Source organism: Hyperolius riggenbachi, chromosome 7 (assembly GCF_040937935.1).
Source record: "Hyperolius riggenbachi isolate aHypRig1 chromosome 7, aHypRig1.pri, whole genome shotgun sequence".
NCBI classification, from domain to species: domain Eukaryota; kingdom Metazoa; phylum Chordata; class Amphibia; order Anura; family Hyperoliidae; genus Hyperolius; species Hyperolius riggenbachi.
In genome coordinates, this window is record NC_090652.1 from 274,723,988 (window position 1) to 274,743,120 (window position 19,133).

The 19,133-nt window shown below is 42.5% G+C and overlaps 1 protein-coding gene and 1 long non-coding RNA gene across 7 annotated transcripts in view; one reads left to right on the top strand and one right to left on the bottom strand.

Moving 5' to 3' along the window:
* Positions 1-19,133, bottom strand: part of GALNT13 (polypeptide N-acetylgalactosaminyltransferase 13) — a 391,024-nt gene that overhangs the window by 320,041 nt on the left and 51,850 nt on the right. The gene's annotated exons all lie outside the window — the stretch shown is intronic.
* Positions 3,371-19,133, top strand: part of LOC137525048 (uncharacterized) — a 42,681-nt gene continuing 26,918 nt past the window's right edge. Inside the window, exons 1-2 of the long non-coding RNA XR_011022852.1 lie at positions 3,371-3,428; positions 16,378-16,544. This is a non-coding gene — a long non-coding RNA (uncharacterized lncRNA). The remainder of the gene's footprint in view (positions 3,429-16,377; positions 16,545-19,133) is intronic.

Below are 19,133 nucleotides of genomic sequence, written 5' to 3' on the forward strand. Positions count from 1 at the left end.
AGTTCAGGTCCACTTTAATTATTAATAGGTCTGAAATCCAAGGGTAAGGAGTAGGACAGCCAGGTGTGTTTTTAGAAAACATCAGCATCCAACTGACCCTGTGTCTCTGGTATTTATTAAGGGGTCTACATGAGAGATGTAATCAAGAATACGTGTTGCTTATAGGCTAGTTATTGAACTGAGCTATGCTACGAACTTCAAGCACTTTGGAAGATAAGTGCTTTGCCATTGTTCTTGTTGTCTTGCTTAATGGACCACTACAAAGAAAAATTTAAGCAGTTAAAGTGTACCCGAGACGAGAAGTATCCCTGGTTCTATACTTACCTGGGGCCTTCAGCACCCTTAAGACCACTTGTCCCTTACCGTCTTCCCGGGCGGCTCCTTGTGGCTGGTTAGTGTAATGGTTAAGGGCTCTGCCTCTGACACAGGAGACCAAGGTTCAAATCTCGGCTCTGCCTGTTTAATAAGCCAGCACCTATTCAGTAAGAGACCTTAGGCAAGTCTCCCTAACACTGCTACTGCCTATAGAGTGCGTCCTTGTGGCTGCATCTCTGGCGCTTTGAGTCTTCCAGGAGCAAAGCACAATATAAATGTTATTTGTCTTGTCTTGTCTCCTGTCCCCGCAATTCTGCCCGGAAGCTTGGCTGAGTTGACACACATGCGCATCTCGGCCAACCAGCGGAGGACAGAAGCCACCTGGGGAGACTGCGAGAGACGCTTCTCTTCTCGGGTTCTCTTTAAATTCTGACAGGACCGACATGGAATTCTCAGGGTTTTCTTCGTTTTCAAAAGCCTTAGATTCATGGACACCTAAAAGACACTTTTTACTGATTCAAAAACAAAACAAAAACAAACAAAAAAACATATCACCAGTAGCAGGTCCTACATTTTCTGCATCATTGTTCTAATCTAAAGAAAAACAATTAGAGCATCAGTTCCACTTTACAAGATGTGTCATATACTTAAATAAGAGAGTTGGCCTTCAAAAACTTGTAGACATTACATCTCCATGTCACCGATACGGTTTTCTGGTCTTAACAAATGCTACAGGTCAGAAGTCAAGTGAGCACAGTTGTAGATATTTCATGTACGAATACATGAAGGCACTAATGGGACTAACCTTTCAATACAGTGTTCTAACTGGACAGCTGATCAATGGACAATCTCACCACCAGATGACCTCTGCTCCTCTACTGTAGAACAAGGTCTTAATCTTGAGGACGGGAATGACATTTGGTTGATGGGATTGCAGGAATGCCCTTCATTGCTAACTTCAACAGGGGTGCTTATCCTAAAAGAATCTTAAAGAAAACTCTGACATTTTAAAAGATTTGGGAATTAGGCAGGGCCGGATTTATACAAAGGTACTGTAGGCATGTGCCTACTGGTGCCTGATGATGGAAAGGTGGCTCTCTTCCCCAAGTGCCTCCCTCTTGCCTTATCTATGCAGAGTCCTGATGAGAGTGTAAAGCTCTCGCCATTCCACTGGTGAGATCTCCCTGAAGTCAGAGGCACTTCTAGCTATTTAATATTGAGGTTCCTCTGGCAACCTAATATTTGGGAGCACCTTTAGCTACTTAATATTGAGGGTACTTCAGGAAGGTGAGTTATAACTACTATACTCGCTCCCCCCACCGCTGCGGGGCACCTACCTTTCTAACCTTTACTCGGGGCATCTACCTACCTAACCTACACTGGAGGCACCTACCTATCTAACCTATAATGTGGGCACCTACCTATCTAACCTATAATGTGGGCACCTACCTATCTAACCTATACTGAGGGCACCTACCTATATATCATATACTGGGGAAACCTACCTATCTAACCTATACTAGGGGCACCTACCTATCCAACCTATACAGGAGGCACCTACCTATCTAACCTATACTGGGGGAACCTACCTATCTAACCTATTCTCGGGGCACCTATCTATCTAACCTATACTGGGGGCACCTACCTATCTAACCTATACTGGGGGCAACTATACTGGCTATTTATATTGGAGGGACCAACCTAGCTAACCTATACTGGGGGCACCTACCTATCTAACCTATACTGGTGGCACCTACCTATCTAACCTATACTGGGGGCACCTACTTATCTAACCTATACTGGTGGCAACTACCTATGTATCCTATACTGGGGGCACCTACCTATCTAACCTATACTGGTGGCAACTATACAGGCTACCCTATACTGGAGGCACCTACATAGTTAACCTATACCGGGGGGCAACGAGGTCTGGCTACCTATACTGGGGGTGACCTACAGCTGGCTAACCTATACTGCAGGCACCTATACCTGGCTCCCCAAGTTAGGGGGGGGGGGCGATTTTCTAAACCCTTGCCCTGGGTGCAATTTAGCCTAGAAACTGCCCTGCCTAACAATATGTCGTTTTCTATAGCGGGCAAGGGAAGTAAGGGAGAAGTGACAGCTGGGACAGGCAGCACACTTGCAGTTTCGTTTGGCGGGGGTTGTAGGTTCATAGAGAGTGAAGTGTAAGGTGCCAGGACATCTATGACAATGGGCTCCTGTGAGGTAAATCCGGACCTGGAATTAGCTCAAAGTAAAATTGTCATTTCTACCTTTAAAAATGCCTCAGAAGTTACCTGCCAAGGTTTTAACATCCTTCAGACTTTCTCTCTAGCCACTAGTTGTCAGAACTCTCTGAGGTTTCATTGGTTTGGGAACTGAGAAATAACAATACTTGTAGCAATACTTAAAGAGAAACTGTAACCAAGAACTGAACTTCATCCCAATCAGTGGCTGATACCCCCTTTCCCATGAGAAATCTATTCCTTTTCACAAACAGATCATCAGGGGACGCTGTATGGCTGATATTGTGGTGAAACCCCTCCCGCAGTGTGATGTCAGGACCATGGTCCTGACAGTTTCCGGTCTGTGAACCTCATTACATTGTGGGAAATAGCTAAAAAAGCAAGCAGCATCTCCTTCCACTGACATCACCTGTCAGCAGTAAACCGACTAAATCATTTATACATAATTATTGTAAAAATGAAGCACTTTTTTATTACTTTATTTTCACTGGAATTCCTCTTTAAAGAAAACCTGAACTGAAAATTAAAAGTCAAAAAAAGCATACACAAGTCATACTTACCTTCCATGTAATCTACTCCTCTGTGTCTTTCTCCTGTCCCGCGTCCTGTTTGTTCACTGTGATCAAGGGAATTTTCCGTCCTCCATTTTGAAAACGGCCATTACCCATAACAGCTTTCTGGTCAGCACACAGTTAAACTGTAACATTGCCCACTTGACCCATAGGGAAACATGGACATTACCTGGTACATCAGTTTTCCTCTCAGCTATAACTGACAGCAACTGATATATAACTGACAGCAACTGATATATTTAAGATCTGACAAAATATTGTCAGAACTGGAAGGGATTATTGACAGAAAAAAAAGGTGAGCTTCTGAGAGAAAGTTACCTCATGTGTTTATTTTAAATATTTGTACTCAGTACAGGTTCTCTTTAAGTCTTAAAAGCAGTACACTGGTAAAGCTACCTGGTTGAACCTGTTTGTCCTCGTTATTCTCCTTGATCAGATGATGCCATAACCTGATTGGATGGCAAAGCTTGGGTATGTGGCTATTTGGCCCTGGGTAGAAGAGTAATGCCACCTCTAGTGCCTGTCCTTGATATCTGCTGTAGTTTTCTTCAAGGAGAAGAAATCTGTAGAAACAATATTTTTCTTCTCTTTTTGGCATCATGTCTAACAAACAAATGATAATGGCAGTGGACCGGATGAGTCCATGAGTCGTGGCAGCAGATAGGTAAGCTTTCACAGGCTGGAGGGGGAAGGGGAGGGGGGGCAGGTACACAATGGTCTGGGGCCTGACAGTGTTGCAATATCAAACACTGTTTCCACTGCGCAGCTGATCGAGCCCTTCTTGTAACCGAGATTTTTCTGCCATTACTGATTGCTACATTCAACCGATTTTAGGTGAGAAACAACATGAGGATCAATCGGGCAGCCATATTGTGGCATAGATTCTCTTCTAATTCAATAAAATTATTAAATCGAAAGGTCAATCAGGCCACAACATTGAGTAATGTATGGGCAACCTCAAGCTATGTAAAAACATACAATAACCGTTGTCTGAAACGGCTGATATTGGCTGTTTCAGCCATGTGTGTACATCAGACCCCACTTGATATTGCTCAGGCATTGTTAAAGATCCTTCCTGCCGGATGTTTAACGACCCCTAGTGCCTGAGCATGACCATCTGCAATGCTTTTTTACAAGCTACGACGGCCGAATGAATTTGCTCCATCACCTGATGATTGTCATCTCTTCTTCACCCCCCCCCCCCCCCCCAGCATAGCAACAGAACATATAGCTAGCCTCAAGGCTAGGGATGTGTCTGTACAGCATCATTCCTCGAATTGGCATCTGAGGGATAATTTATCAATCCCCGACAGGTGACAATTCTGGCATGTGTGTAATTATCTTCACTTCACTTAACACACACACACACACACACACACACACACCAGGCGCACACACACACACACACCAGGCGCACACACACACACACCAGGCGCACACACACACACACACCAGGCGCACACACACACACACACACACTATACACACATAGATATCCGTGTAATAAAGACTTTTACCATAGACATGTTCAGTATCACGCAGTACTTGTCCACATTACCATTCCTCCGACTCTTGCCCTCAGTCCCTTGCTGAGTATGATCACACTCTACACTGCAGCCTCTAGACACGGGATTTACGTTAATTAGCGTTATCTCTCTCAAAGTTTTTATATTTATAGGTCACTTAACATACAGGAACAGCTTGCTTAGAAATTATAGGTTTCATCTTTGAGGCTAATGGTAGGAAGGGAGAAGAAAAAAAAGACAGAAAAAAGCCAGGGCCGCGGCGCAGCGTCTCCGCAGAGAACGCTCTATCACGCGCATTTAGTTAAGTCTACAGATAACACAATGTGGCAGCAGATAGCGGATCTTTCCCCCGGGGTGTGTGACCCAGTAATTTCTGTGCCAGTGTGTCTTCTTAAGACGCGCACTGATGGCTTAAGCTGTACAATGCTACTGTAGTCTATCCGTTGCTCTTACATAATTACAGTCACACTAGGATAATTAGCTGCGCTGTATCTTTTTTTACTATTATTATTTAGGTTGTCACAACTAATGGAGGGATGTAAAGGTGGATACGTATGGATGGAGACGGTACAGGGGGGGGGGGGGGGGGAGATGTCACAAGCCATTAGGGAGGGAGAGAATGTTTCTTCAGATTCACTCTGACTCTTTGCTGATAAAGCAGAGATGGCGAGAATCTAAATTTCCATAATACCACTTATATACTGCGCATATATAAAAATAAAAAACATCCGATAGTCCGCTAGATCATGTGAGTCGGTACAGCAAGCCTGATCTGCAACATCACTCAAAAATTAAAGACGTATGACACATATACTGGGACTTATTCAGTTTAAAGAGGAACTGTAACCAAACTTTGAATTTCATCCCGGGGGGGGGGGACTTATCTGGGGTTTCTAATGGTCCCCCGCAGATGTCACTCACCGATGCTCCAGTCCCTGCTTCCAGTTCACTTCCGGAATTTGCAACTTTAACCATGTAAGGACCACAGGCTGTACCCCTCCTATTGACCAGGCAATTTTTTACAAATAAGGCCACTGCAGCTTTAAGGCATCGCTGCAGGGCCGTACAACCTAGCACACAAGTGATTCCCTCCGCCCCCTTCTCTGCCCACCAACACAGCTTTATGTTGGTGGGCTCTGATCGCTCCCACAATCTTTGTTTGTTTTTTATTTATTTATTTGTTGTTGTTTTTTAATTCTCTTTTTTTTTTTTCTTTTTTTTTTATAGCCCTCACTCCCTCGCCAGCCAATCACAGTGATCGGCTGTCATAGGCATCAGCCTATGACACCCGATTATTTCTGTGTCTCCAAGGGGGACAGCCGTGTCACACATCTGTCCCCAGTACAACGCTGCTGTAGATCGCAGCACTGTACAGTGTAAATAGATGGCGGTTTCACGTCTAACAGTCTACTAGTGGCGTTTGCCGCTGGGAGACTGATGACGGAGTGGAGGTCTGTCATTCAAGCGGAGATGCGCACGCATCGGTGTGCGCGATCTCCTGCAAAACACGCACCCAGGACTGCACGCCAATTGGCGTTAGGCAGTCCTGGGGCTGCCGCCGCGTCAACGCCACTTGGCGTGAATTGGTCTTTAAGTAGTTAGAAGGACATAAATATGGCAGCCTACATATCCCTCTCACCTCAAGTTCACTTTAATCCCTGGCATGTGGCACTACTGAGCCAAAAAGATCCACATTACAGGCCAGGCAATTGGCATTATCAAAAGGGGATACAGGTGGCCACTGCCATACTCTTCTCCCGGCATATCTCACTTTCCCATTTCTATTTACAATAGAATGCGTACGTTTCTTCCCACCCCACAGATCTCTTTCTCCAAAACGTATTTTTTGCTTGCATAAAAAGATCAATACACTAGACAGCCTTAACGATGGACATTTCAGGTTTCATTGCTTCATGGCGATCATTATTGCCGGATCTTTCACCCCACACAATGCATGAATACCGCAAGCTGCACTGAACGCCTATGTGGCATTGTGTGACGGGAGGTGTAAGGCCGGCCTAATTCATGTCTGCCGAATATTTGACATTGCTGTGTAAAGAGAGAAGATGCTATTTTTGACGTACGCGACAACCTCCGCTAGAATCCTTCTCGCCTTCAAAGAAAGAGAAAAGAGGGGGGAACACAGCCAGCTTCTTCAGTGAGGTGTCAGTCAACACGCGGTGCACAAAGCACCAGTGTACAAACACACAGCGCTAAATGAAACAATATGTAAAGTAAACCAATGAATTATTCATCCCGCAGGCCGGGAATACAGCGAGAGGCAGCAGAGGTTCTGTGTTCATAAGCACCAATTACAAATATTATCTGGAACATTCCCAGCTGTATTTCAGGGCAATTTCTGAGAAGGTATTGTAATAATAAAAAAAAAGAATCTCCCTACATAAGCAAATAAAAAAGTATATAAATATATACACTCACCTAAACTATTATTAGGAACACCATACTAATACGGTGTTTGACCCCCTTTCGCCTTCAGAACTGCCTTAATTCTATGTGGCATTGATTCAATAAGGTGCTGAAAGCATTCTTTAGAAATGTTGGCCCATATCGATAGGATAGCATCTTGCAGTTGATGGAGATTTGTGGGATGCACATCCAGGGCATGAAGCTCCCGTTCCATCACATCCCAAAGATGCTCTATTGGGTTGAGATCTGGTGATTGTGGGGGCCATTTTAGTACAGTGAACTCATTGTCATGTTCAAGAAACCAATTGGAAATTATTCGAGCTATGTGACATGGTTCATTATCCTGCTGGAAGTAGCCATCAGAGGGTGATTACATGGTGGTCATGAAGGGATGGACATGGCCAGAAACAATGCTCAGGTAGCCTGTGGCATTTAAACGATGCCCAGTTGGCACTGAGAGGCCTAAAGTGTGCCAAGAAAACATCCCCCACACCATTACACAACCACCAACAGCCTGCACAGTGGTAACAAGGCATGATGGATCCATGTTCTCATTCTCACTCGAGACTCGTCAGACCAGGCAACATTTTTCCAAAACTATCCAATTTTGGTGAGCTCATGCAAATTGTAGCCTCTTTTTACTATTTGTAGTGGAGATGAGTGGTACATGGTGGGGTCATCCGCTGTTGTAGTCCATCCGCCTCAAGGTTGTGCGTGTTGTGGCTTCACAAATGCTTTGCTGCATACCTCGGTTGTAAATAACGAGGTTATTTCAGTCAACGTTGCTCTTCTATGAGCTTGAATTAGTCGGCCCATTCTCCTCTGACCTCTAGCATCAACAAGGCATTTTCGCCCACAGGACTGCCGTATACTGGATGTTTTTTCCCTTTTCACACCGTTCTTTGTAAACCCTAGATAGGGTTGTGCGTGAAAATCCCAGTAACTGAGCAGATTGTGAAATACTCAGACCGGCGCATCTGGCACCAACAACCATGCCACGCTCAAAATTGCTTAAATCTCCTTTCTTTCCCATTCTGACATTCAGTTTGGAGTTCAGGAGATTGTCTTGACCAGGACCACACCCCTAAATGCATTGAAGCAACTGCGTGTGATTGGTTGATTAGATAATTGCATGAATGAGAAATTGAACAGGTGTTCCTAATAATCCTTTAGTTGAGTGTATATTTATCTAAAATAAACACAAAATTGGTCTAGATTAGTAGACCCAGCAGGATACCTCATAGGGAACAGTTCTCTAAAGCTGGCCATACACTGACCCGATTTGCGGCCGTTTCGACAGTAGGTTCGATCACTGGGATCGAATCTGCTGCCAATCGTTCGCGCTAAATGCACCCGCCGATCCGATTTCCTGCCGAAATCGGATTGGTCCGTCGATCGCGCCGTGCGGAAAAATACCGTCGATCGCCCGTGGGTAGGGAGCGCGTCGCTACCGGCGGCCGATCCGGTATACATTACCTGACGCTGGCTCCCAGGCATCTTCTCCACGCTGCACCGCTCTATTCCTGCTTCCATCCCAGCGTACATTAACTTCCTGTGTCACTGCAGTGACCAGGAAGTTCAAATAGAGGGCGCTCTATTTGAACTTCCTGGTCACGGAGTGACACAGTGTACGCTGGGATGCGGTGCGGGGTGCAGCGCGGAGAAGAGGACCCGGAGCCAGCTTTAGGTAATGTATATTGGGGGACAGGCGGCAGGAGCAGCTCAACAGATTGTGATCGGTTTCAGGTTGAAACCGATTCACAATCTGTTTGCAATAAAGGCAGCCATACGATGCCTCTCTGATCAGATTCGATCAGTTAGGGATCTGTCAGCTGGTCGATCTAATGGCAAATCGACCAGTGTATGGCCACCTTAATAATAGCACCCTCTACCAGGGCTGTGGAGTCGGAGTTGAGGAGGAGTCGGAGTAGTTTTGGGTACCTGGAGTTGGAGTCCGATTTTATAAACTGAGGAGTCAGGTGATTTTTGTACTAACTCAGGACGCCCTCTACAGCACAAAGCGTTGTGATTGGCTGAATAGTGTGGGCATAGTTTACTGCAACCCCTCTGAAACGATCGGAAATGATTGTTTGGGACCACTAACGGACAAAAATCTCCTAACCAATCCAAACAGATTAATGATTAATGATTAATGATTGATCCACAAATCAGATTGATTTCATTAATCTGATTGGATAGGAGATTTTTGTTAATTAGTGGTCCCAAACGATCATTTCCGATCACTCATACAAAGAATCTTTGTAAACGATTGTTTAGCAATTTGAATCGTTAGTGGCCACCTTTAAAAGAAACATTCGTAATCGTTAGACAAATTGTATCATCAGTGACAACGTTCACTGTGAGCACAGGTATGTACATGCTTCATGTAAAGGCCCTGCCTGGGTGCCTGCACCTTCTGTCTGCCTCTGTGTAGGGTCAGAAACATGTATGAGGTTTACTAGGAGCCAGGAGTCTTCCTTAAAGGGACCCTAAACTGAGAGGGATATGGATGTTTTCTTTTAAACAATACCAGTTTCCTGGCAGTCCTGCTGATCTCTTTGGCTGCAGTAGTGGCTGAATCACACACCTGAAACGAGCATGCACCTAATCCCGTCTGACTTCAGTCAGAGCACCTGATCTGCATGCTTGTTGAGGTGCTGTGGCTAAAAGTATTAGAGACACAGGATCAGCGGGAGAGTCAAGCAACTGGTATTATTTTAAAAGAAAAAATCCATATCCTTCTCAGTTTAGGTTTCCTTTAAAGTTTAGTGACACAATTCATGAGAGAGGTACATAGAGAGACCTCGGTGTCTCAGGACTATAACACTTTGTGACACAGCTGTCATGAGGTTTCCTAGGAGCCAGGAGTTCCCCTTTAAGTTTTAGTGTCACATCACATGAGAGAGGCACAGGGAGAGACCTCTGTGTCTCATGGCTATAACACTTTGGCATCGATTCATAAAGCATTACCGCATGTGGTAATGCTGAAAACAGCTGACTTTACTGAGCACTCAGCAAAATGTCAATTCATAAAAGCAGTTACTGCATGAAAAGCTGAAATTCTGTGCGGTGAGGTCAAGTACTGCCTTGTGTGGTGAATACCTCAAGTCAGTAAATGTCAAATAATAAAGATTAGAGCAGGCAGTAATGGCACGGAACATACAGCCTGCTTTGAAGGGGTGATAAGAGAACGATAAGAGAGAGGGACTGTGTGATTTTAATGGAGACTCAGCAGAAGCAGTGAGATCTCCCCCAAGTCAGCAGCAGAGCGATAAGAACAAACAAGGCTTCCCCTGAATACCCTAGGCTGATTTTCTGATGTTCACCTCCAGCAAATACACATCACAAAGCGTGGCATGTGTAAAGTTTCTTGAAGTTCTTCTACTGTCAAAAACCTGAGCGGTTCTTGCCTTTTTCATGATTGCTAACTCAGTAAGGGCTCGTTTCCACTCTAGCGAATCCACATGCGTCCAACGCATGCGGATTCGCACATGGTATGCAAGTGGATGGGCCTGTTTCCACTGTTGCGTTGGTGATGTGCGTTTTTTTCAGCGGTGAAAAAACGCACAAAAGAGCCAACGATTTCGCCTGAGAGTGGAATGCATGCGAATTGCATGCAATGTATTTAATAGAGAAATCGCATTCGTTTTCCCCATGCGTTTTTTGCCATGAATTCGCATGCGATTTCGCATAGGTACGATGTAAATTCACACAGGCAGTGACATGGTTAAAATTGCATATACCCTCACCTATGCGAATTCGCGGCAAAAAACGCATAGGGAATCGCATCCGCATGCGATTTCATCAGCGGTGGAATCCAGGCGATTCCGCACCGCAACAGTGGAAACGAGCCCTCAAGGACCAGCCTTTAAAGCGTTGCTATCATATAAATCCGGCATAGCGGGGTCTGAACCCTCTATAACAGTAATTATAGATTGACGGTATACCTTGATATGAATCAGAGCACTCAGTATAGGATTTTATATAAAAAAATTGTATTTGCTTATCATAAAGCATATATACAAAATATGAACAGTTCCAAGTAGTGTTTCCTTCTGACCATATTCCATCTCATCAAGGCTTTATAGCCAAGCGATCATCAATCTTCTAAGTACATTCGAAAAACAATATAACAGTTGTGTTATGTAGAATAAGATCAAAAGTAGTCTCATCTGTATTAATAGCTGTGTATCTAGTAGCTGTGTAAAACTTGTAGTAATCTTCTTAAAGAAATAGCATAAAAATAGCTTCTAATAAAACTTCTTGCTAACATCTTAACAGAACTTAATGCTGAAAAATTAATAAAGTAAATCACCAGAATATTAAGCATATTACCCCTTCTCTGTCATCTCTTCAGCATCTAGAACCACATTTGGGAAGGTAGCTTCTGCCTCGTGTGTCTTCCCGGGAGTTTGGTAGGCTGGTGCAAACTATGAGCTTTCAGCTCCTACTTTTATAGTAATTGGATGCAATATGGCTGCCTAATCTGGAGTTTCCCTAAATCCCAGGTTCTGACTGGCTGAAACTTTCTTGTGTCAATGCTTTATCATGTTTTGAATACCTAAGTCATAATATTATTGTTTATAAATTCCTTATTTACCTTATCTTGTGAGAATTAACGTCATTTGGAGTGTTTACAAATTCTGACATTTAATATCAGGTCATATTTGACGTTTTTAATTAAAAATGGACGTCACCAGCCATCTTGTCTGCTGGTTGACTTATTTTCCCCAGACATTGGGACTTTCAATCATTAAACAATGTCATTCATGATGCATTTCTGATAATGTGTCCTTCTGCTAATTAAGTTTGGAATGGGTCTGTCCTTTTCCAAACATAAGATTGGTCAGGTTTACACTGTAATACCGACCTGTAAGAGTCTTCAGCAATTTAAGGCTTATTAAAAAAACATACAGGGCTTCGAATATACTTATTTAAATATCAAACTTATTATATAATTCTTTTTAAAACAATTAATCATATAATATATAGTTGTATATTAAAACTTAATAATGTTCTATTATATTTAATAATTTCAATTGGCAGATATCACCATTAAATCATGTAAATAACAAGCTGTATTAATAATATTAATTTTATAAGACTTTGAAACCGCCAGGTGGCATACTTGTCCTAAATACGGGACAATAGAAAAAAAACCTTGTAAAGTTTTATTGACATTCCAGAATTTGTGATAACACCTCCTAGCCCAAACATCCATATGGAACACATCTAAAGTGTTCTGAAACTTTTATTGGCAGAATCCAGCAATTAAATGTATTTCAAAGTATTAAATTATATTATATGTAATTATAGTGTTTAACAATAATTATTTCTTTCTTTAGAAGAACTTAATGCTGAAAAATTAATAAAGTAAATCACCAGAATATTAAGCATATTACCCCTTCTCTGTCATCTCTTCAGCATCTAGAACCACATTTGGGAAGGTAGCTTCTGCCTCGTGTGTCTTCCCGGGAGTTTGGTAGGCTGGTGCAAACTATGAGCTTTCAGCTCCTACTTTTATAGTAATTGGATGCAATATGGCTGCCTAATCTGGAGTTTCCCTAAATCCCAGGTTCTGACTGGCTGAAACTTTCTTGTGTCAATGCTTTATCATGTTTTGAATACCTAAGTCATAATATTATTGTTTATAAATTCCTTATTTACCTTATCTTGTGAGAATTAACGTCATTTGGAGTGTTTACAAATTCTGACATTTAATATCAGGTCATATTTGACGTTTTTAATTAAAAATGGACGTCACCAGCCATCTTGTCTGCTGGTTGACTTATTTTCCCCAGACATTGGGACTTTCAATCATTAAACAATGTCATTCATGATGCATTTCTGATAATGTGTCCTTCTGCTAATTAAGTTTGGAATGGGTCTGTCCTTTTCCAAACATAAGATTGGTCAGGTTTACACTGTAATACCGACCTGTAAGAGTCTTCAGCAATTTAAGGCTTATTAAAAAAACATACAGGGCTTCGAATATACTTATTTAAATATCAAACTTATTATATAATTCTTTTTAAAACAATTAATCATATAATATATAGTTGTATATTAAAACTTAATAATGTTCTATTATGAACAAATATATTTAATAATTTCAATTGGCAGATGTCACCATTAAATCATGTAAATAACAAGCTGTATTAATAATATTAATTTTATAAGACTTTGAAACCGCCAGGTGGCATACTTGTCCTAAATACGGGACAATAGAAAAAAAACCTTGTAAAGTTTTATTGACATTCCAGAATTTGTGATAACACCTCCTAGCCCAAACATCCATATGGAACACATCTAAAGTGTTCTGAAACTTTTATTGGCAGAATCCAGCAATTAAATGTATTTCAAAGTATTAAATTATATTATATGTAATTATAGTGTTTAACAATAATTATTTCTTTCTTTAGAAGAACTGTATTGATTATTAATATTTTGATTGACTGCTGCAGTAATGTGACTTTTAAACTTGTTTATTTTCTTCACATACTGCGCTGTCTAACCTTGACACTTGAAAGATGGTTGTAACATAAACAAAAAATGTTTCGGCTTCTGTAACTAAAATAATCTTATAAGTTTCACAGCCTGGAACATGCTGAGATGTCCCAGAGCAATATTTTAAAACAGTACCCCATCTTTACAGTTTACAATAAAAGTGTGCATAGAATATTACAACTTAAAACAGCTTAAAACAGCTGACAGCTTTTCCTGCATAAATAATCGCTAGAATTCTGACACTGCACTGTGGCAATTAAATAGATTGTTTAGAAAGACTAATAGACAGATTCAAGCAGATTCAGGGCAAACAGAGGCAGTATAACAAAACATGCACATCTAAATTGAAGCTGGGATGCCTCTTTTATTGTAAAGCTGTCTCTGCATGGAAAACAGGAATGTAACAACTCAGCCAGCTACTCTTCTCATGTTACCTACAGTTTAGTTTGGTAAAACACCGCATTTCGATCACAGCTGTGAAAAAGTCGATGAATTAGCACACAAAAGTGTAAAATACTGAATGCGGTATTTTCCCAACCAGATTTTTTTTACTGCACAGCTTTTTATGAATTGACCCCTTTGTGATACAGCTGTCCTGAGGTTTCCTAGGAGCTAGGAGTTCCCCTTTAGGTTTATTGTCACATCACATGAGAGGCACCTGGCGAGACCTCTGTGCCTCAGGGCTATAACACTTTGTGACCCGCTGTTCTGAGGTTTCCTAGGAGCCAGGAGTTCCCCTTTAGGTTTAGTGACGCATCACATGAGAGGCACCTGGCGAGACCTCTGTGTCTCAGGGCTATAACACTGTGTGACCCGCTGTTCTGAGGTTTCCTAGGAGCCAGGAGTTCCCCTTTAGGTTTAGTGTCACGTCACATGAGAGGCACCTGGCGAGACCTTTTTGTCTCAGGGCTATAACACTGTGTGACACGGCTGTCAGAGGTGATGACACCTGCTGTGACTCTGCTTCCTAATGCACGTCCTGCCGTGATCCCTCAGCGCACATTAATAACGCGGGTGACACAAGTCACAAGAGTCACACCCGCACTCAATAAAAATCTACTTAGCTGAAAAAAATAATCGTTTGCTTTGCCAGCCTCATACATTTATTGTAGACGCTGACACAGTGTTATATATTCTGAATCTGCAGTGTTAATCACTTCACTGCTAATAACATGCTTGTTAAACAGAACTTTCCATTATTGCAGACGTGGCTGAGGATATAGACGCCGGATGCAAAGTACGACGCAGTAACTAACTATACTTAAACCTGAACTCAGAACTTCCTCTCTGCTCTAGAAGATAGGCAACAGCATAATTGTTTAAAGAAAAACATTTCTTTGTTAAAGCTGACACAGATCCTGCAATAGATCTGCAGTGTGCCTACTTCCTGCTTTCATGAAAGCAGGCTTAGGGTTAACATCCTGTGTTTACATATTAGCTGCTCTGCCCAAGCAGCCAGCTGACACAGCTGAGAGATCAAATTACAACTTGTGATAAGTCACAGATGAGGGGGAATTAGGCAGGCTAAACTCTCTAAATACACACAGGGTGCAATTCTCTCTGTTTTCCTTCTGTCTTGTGCAAGAGTTCAGGTCCACTTTAAAGAAGTCCTGTGGAGGATTGCAATAAACTAAAATGGAGGTAAGATTGGACTATGCAGCCTTGCCCCCTCCTGTCACATTGGTCTCTTCCCAGATTTTGGACATTCAGTTATATCCCCTGCCACCCATAACAAGCCTCAGTCTACCTCTGGCCACACCCTCGCCAACCCTGGTCTAATTCACGGTGTGTATAAATGTACAATGACTGTCGCCCCCAATCCCTTGAGTCCTGATCCCCAAGATCAATATTTATGCTTCTGATGCAGATTGATAGATTTCGAGTTTGGAATCAGTTTACTGGCTATCAATAGGCTGTATCATTTTTGCCCGATCCGGTCAAACAATCGAAAGTAGGATCGAAATTGGATCTAAAGTGAAAATTGCATGGTGTGTACCAGACCTAACATCAAATCCTTTCTTACCACTTAACTCCTCCTTCCCCCGATGTAAACCTCCTCCTTAAAGAACAACCGAGGTGATAGACATGTATATGTATAGTGCCAAGAACACAAATAACTAGGCTGTGTTCCTTTTTTTTCCCCTCTGCCTGAGAAAGTTAATCATCAGGTATGTAAGTGGCAGTTTCTGTCCAGGTCAGACTATAGCATAACCCTCACTAATAATAATTACAGCCATAAAACACTTTCCTGTCACTAAATGGCTTCTGAGAGCAGGAAAGAGATAAAAAGGGTCAATAATTCACAGATTTGAGCTGTGGCATACTTCAATGAAGGTGTCATTGAGCAGAGACCATGAAACAGTAAAAACTTAAAAACTAGATTTAAAAATAAAACTGTGGGATATCTAAAAAAAAGTAATTTTTAGGAGAAGTAGGATAGATAGAATTGTTTTTCTCAGCAGTTTTATTTTCACCTCGGATGGCCTTTAAGTCTAGCCGGACCTTTCCTCTACCAGTAATGTGGTGTTCACACATCTGACATGTAGATAGTATAAGGGGTTTGGTGCTTCTTGTATGGACCATGAGCACCTAAACGAGAAGTAGAGAGAGACAAGGAGCCTAATGGAGCAGTATCATTAGGATAAGGGGACCAAGGATATATGAATATATACTCACAAAGGTGGGTTGCAGTTCCTGCAACGACTGTAAAACAGGTCGCTCTCTGTAGTACGATAGACTTTCCAGGAAACTGCTTACAGCACAGGTGTGGCTATTCTCGCGCAGGCGCAGTATGGCCAGGTTCATGCATGAAGACTGAAGAGGATTGTGGCCACGTAACATACCCAACAAGCTCTTGTCAGATTTGTTCCAGGGGTCCATGCATGGCAACGGTAGGGGCCACCAGGACAGGAAGATATGGACAGGCTCTAGAAGATCCCGAGGCTTCCCAGGTACACTTTAAGTTCCAGTTCCCTGAGCATTGCCTCATATAAACAAGTTTCCCAGAATCTTCTGTAGCGCGCGCGCCTCTGATAAGTACTTTGAAGTTACAGAATACGCAACTGTCAGATGTTAGGAGAGAAAGAACACTCCCACACAGTTTCTGAACATTTTCTGATAACACAAATGCAATTTGGGGTGCAAAAATAGAATTGATATCTATATATAAATCTTGGATAAATATATATACAGTTGAGTCCCAGTTATCTGGAACTCAACTAACCAGCACAAATTGCTGGCAGTAATCACAGTGGTGAAGGCCAACTTCTTAATGGGCTTAAAGGGAGATGGGTGATTTAAAAAAAAATTATACATACCTGGGGCTTCCTCCAGCCCCCTCCAGGCTGATCGCTCCCTTGCTGTAAGCCCTGGGAAATCCTCTGGTCTGGGAAATATTGCGCAGACACGGCCAGCCGCACACGCACCCCCAGCACTGTAAGCGTCCTGCGCAGTACTACTGTACAGGTGCAGAACGCTCCTGGCTACAGGAACGGGTGCGGCCGGACCAATGGCGACTGGCCCTGACTGGAGGTTGTTCAGGGGCAGACTGCTGAGGATCCAGACAGGAGGACGGCTTGGGTGCGATGAGCCTGGAGGGGGCTGAAGGAATGTAGAATTTTTTAAAATCCCTCCCATCTCTCAGTTACACTTTAACTGGCCTCCACGGCTCCCCCAAGATTAATATACTTTCGATTACTGTATTTAACATAGGATAGTATTGTATTAGCTAGCTTATGATTTACCGAGTCTCAAGCAACCAGAAAAGACACTTATCTGGCATCACCCTATCCCCGTCGGTGCCATAAAACCGAGACTCCAGGCTTAAGCATATACAGGCCCGTATTTACATCACAGGAGCCTATAAGCTCAGATTTCCTGGCACCCTAGACTTTGCCCTCCATGAACCTACAACCCCCCGCACCGCAAGTGTGCTGGCTGGCCCAGATGTCACTTCTCCTTTACTTCCCTTGCCCATCATAGGTAGCTATAGGTGTCCCATAGCATTAGGATGTAGCCAGAGGCACCATCAGTATTAAGTAGCTAGAGGTTCCCCCGACTGATCTCATCAGTGGAATGCTGAGAGCAGTGTAAGTAACCTATCATTTACACTCTGCTGAGGATTCTGCATAGGGAAGGACGGAGGAACTTGGAGAGGGGAGTAAGCCGCCTTTCCATCACCAGGCGCCTGTAGGCATGTGCCTACAGTGCCTTATGGTAAATCCGACCCTGAGCATATATTTTTGCCTTATGTGGGGGCGGGGGAGGGGGGGCAGCAGGGGTAGAACAATTAGAGAAACTATTAAAAATGCTTAAGGAGAAACTCCAACCAAGAATTGAACTTTATCCCAATCAGTAGCTGATACCCCCTTTTACATGAGAAATATATTGCTTTTCACAAACAGACCATCAGGGGGCGCTGTATGGCTGATTTTGTGCTGAAACTCTCCCACAAGAAGCTCTGGGACCGCGGTACTTTTGGCAGTTTGTTACAATGTAACAAGGTTCACAGACAGGAATTAGCTGTTTACAGCTGTCTGTAACAGCCAAAACAGCTAGCAGCAGCTACTTAACCTGCCCACAGTAAAAATGTCACTATGTAATAAATGTCAGAATGTAAATCGGGGAGAGGAAAGATTTTACAAATGGCAAACACTGACTAAATAATTTATACATAATTATTGTAAAAATGAAGCACTTTTTTTATTACATTATTTTCACTGGAGTTCCTCTTTAAGATTACAAAAATAACTGGTATAGCACTGACAGATGTTATAGATTTTGTTTAACTTATAATAAAGCCAAATGTACAACTCCTGAATGTTTCCTATTTCCTCCTCCTCCTCGATATGAATTTTCATCTACGACTTTTTGTTTGGCATTACTATTCTTTTTTTTTTTTCAAGAAAACAGTTTTCTACGCTGGCTAATCTTTTTGGCTGACGCGGGGAAATAATAAAGCGTATTTTTTATTTATAAAGGGAAGGGATGGGTAATTATGTGTGGAGGGCTGGCTGTACTCATAACTCCTGCATTTCTCGGGTTGAGAGAGACTGGCGGCAGAATAATTAGGTCTTCTGCTGGAGTGAAGTCTTGGGAACTCGCTCATCCGTACATCATGTCAACCGTTCTCTGCAAGTAGGTGGCTGCTAATGTTTTACACCCCCACGCAGGCTATTTGTGTACCTGTTTAATAAAAAAATGGACACGTATGAAAGGGAGCCTCGTCACGATCATGTCGACTGTCATGTTTGTATAAAGACATCCGTATAAGCTGCACTTGGTGACATTAATTTATTCTATTGTATCGAGTCGAAGTTTCTGGAAAAGAGATCATGTAGTAATGTGTGCGTTAAAAGGATCAAAATACATTAAGACATATTTTTATACCCTGTGTGATTACTAGCCCATTCCTGAGCTATCATTATATTTATTGTGATTGTTCTTTGTTCTTTTTAGGTGCTAATGTATTGTTTCTGACTTTTCTATGGAAAATAGCATTCTATGTAGCACTTACGCTGCTTTCACAGTGAGACGTTACA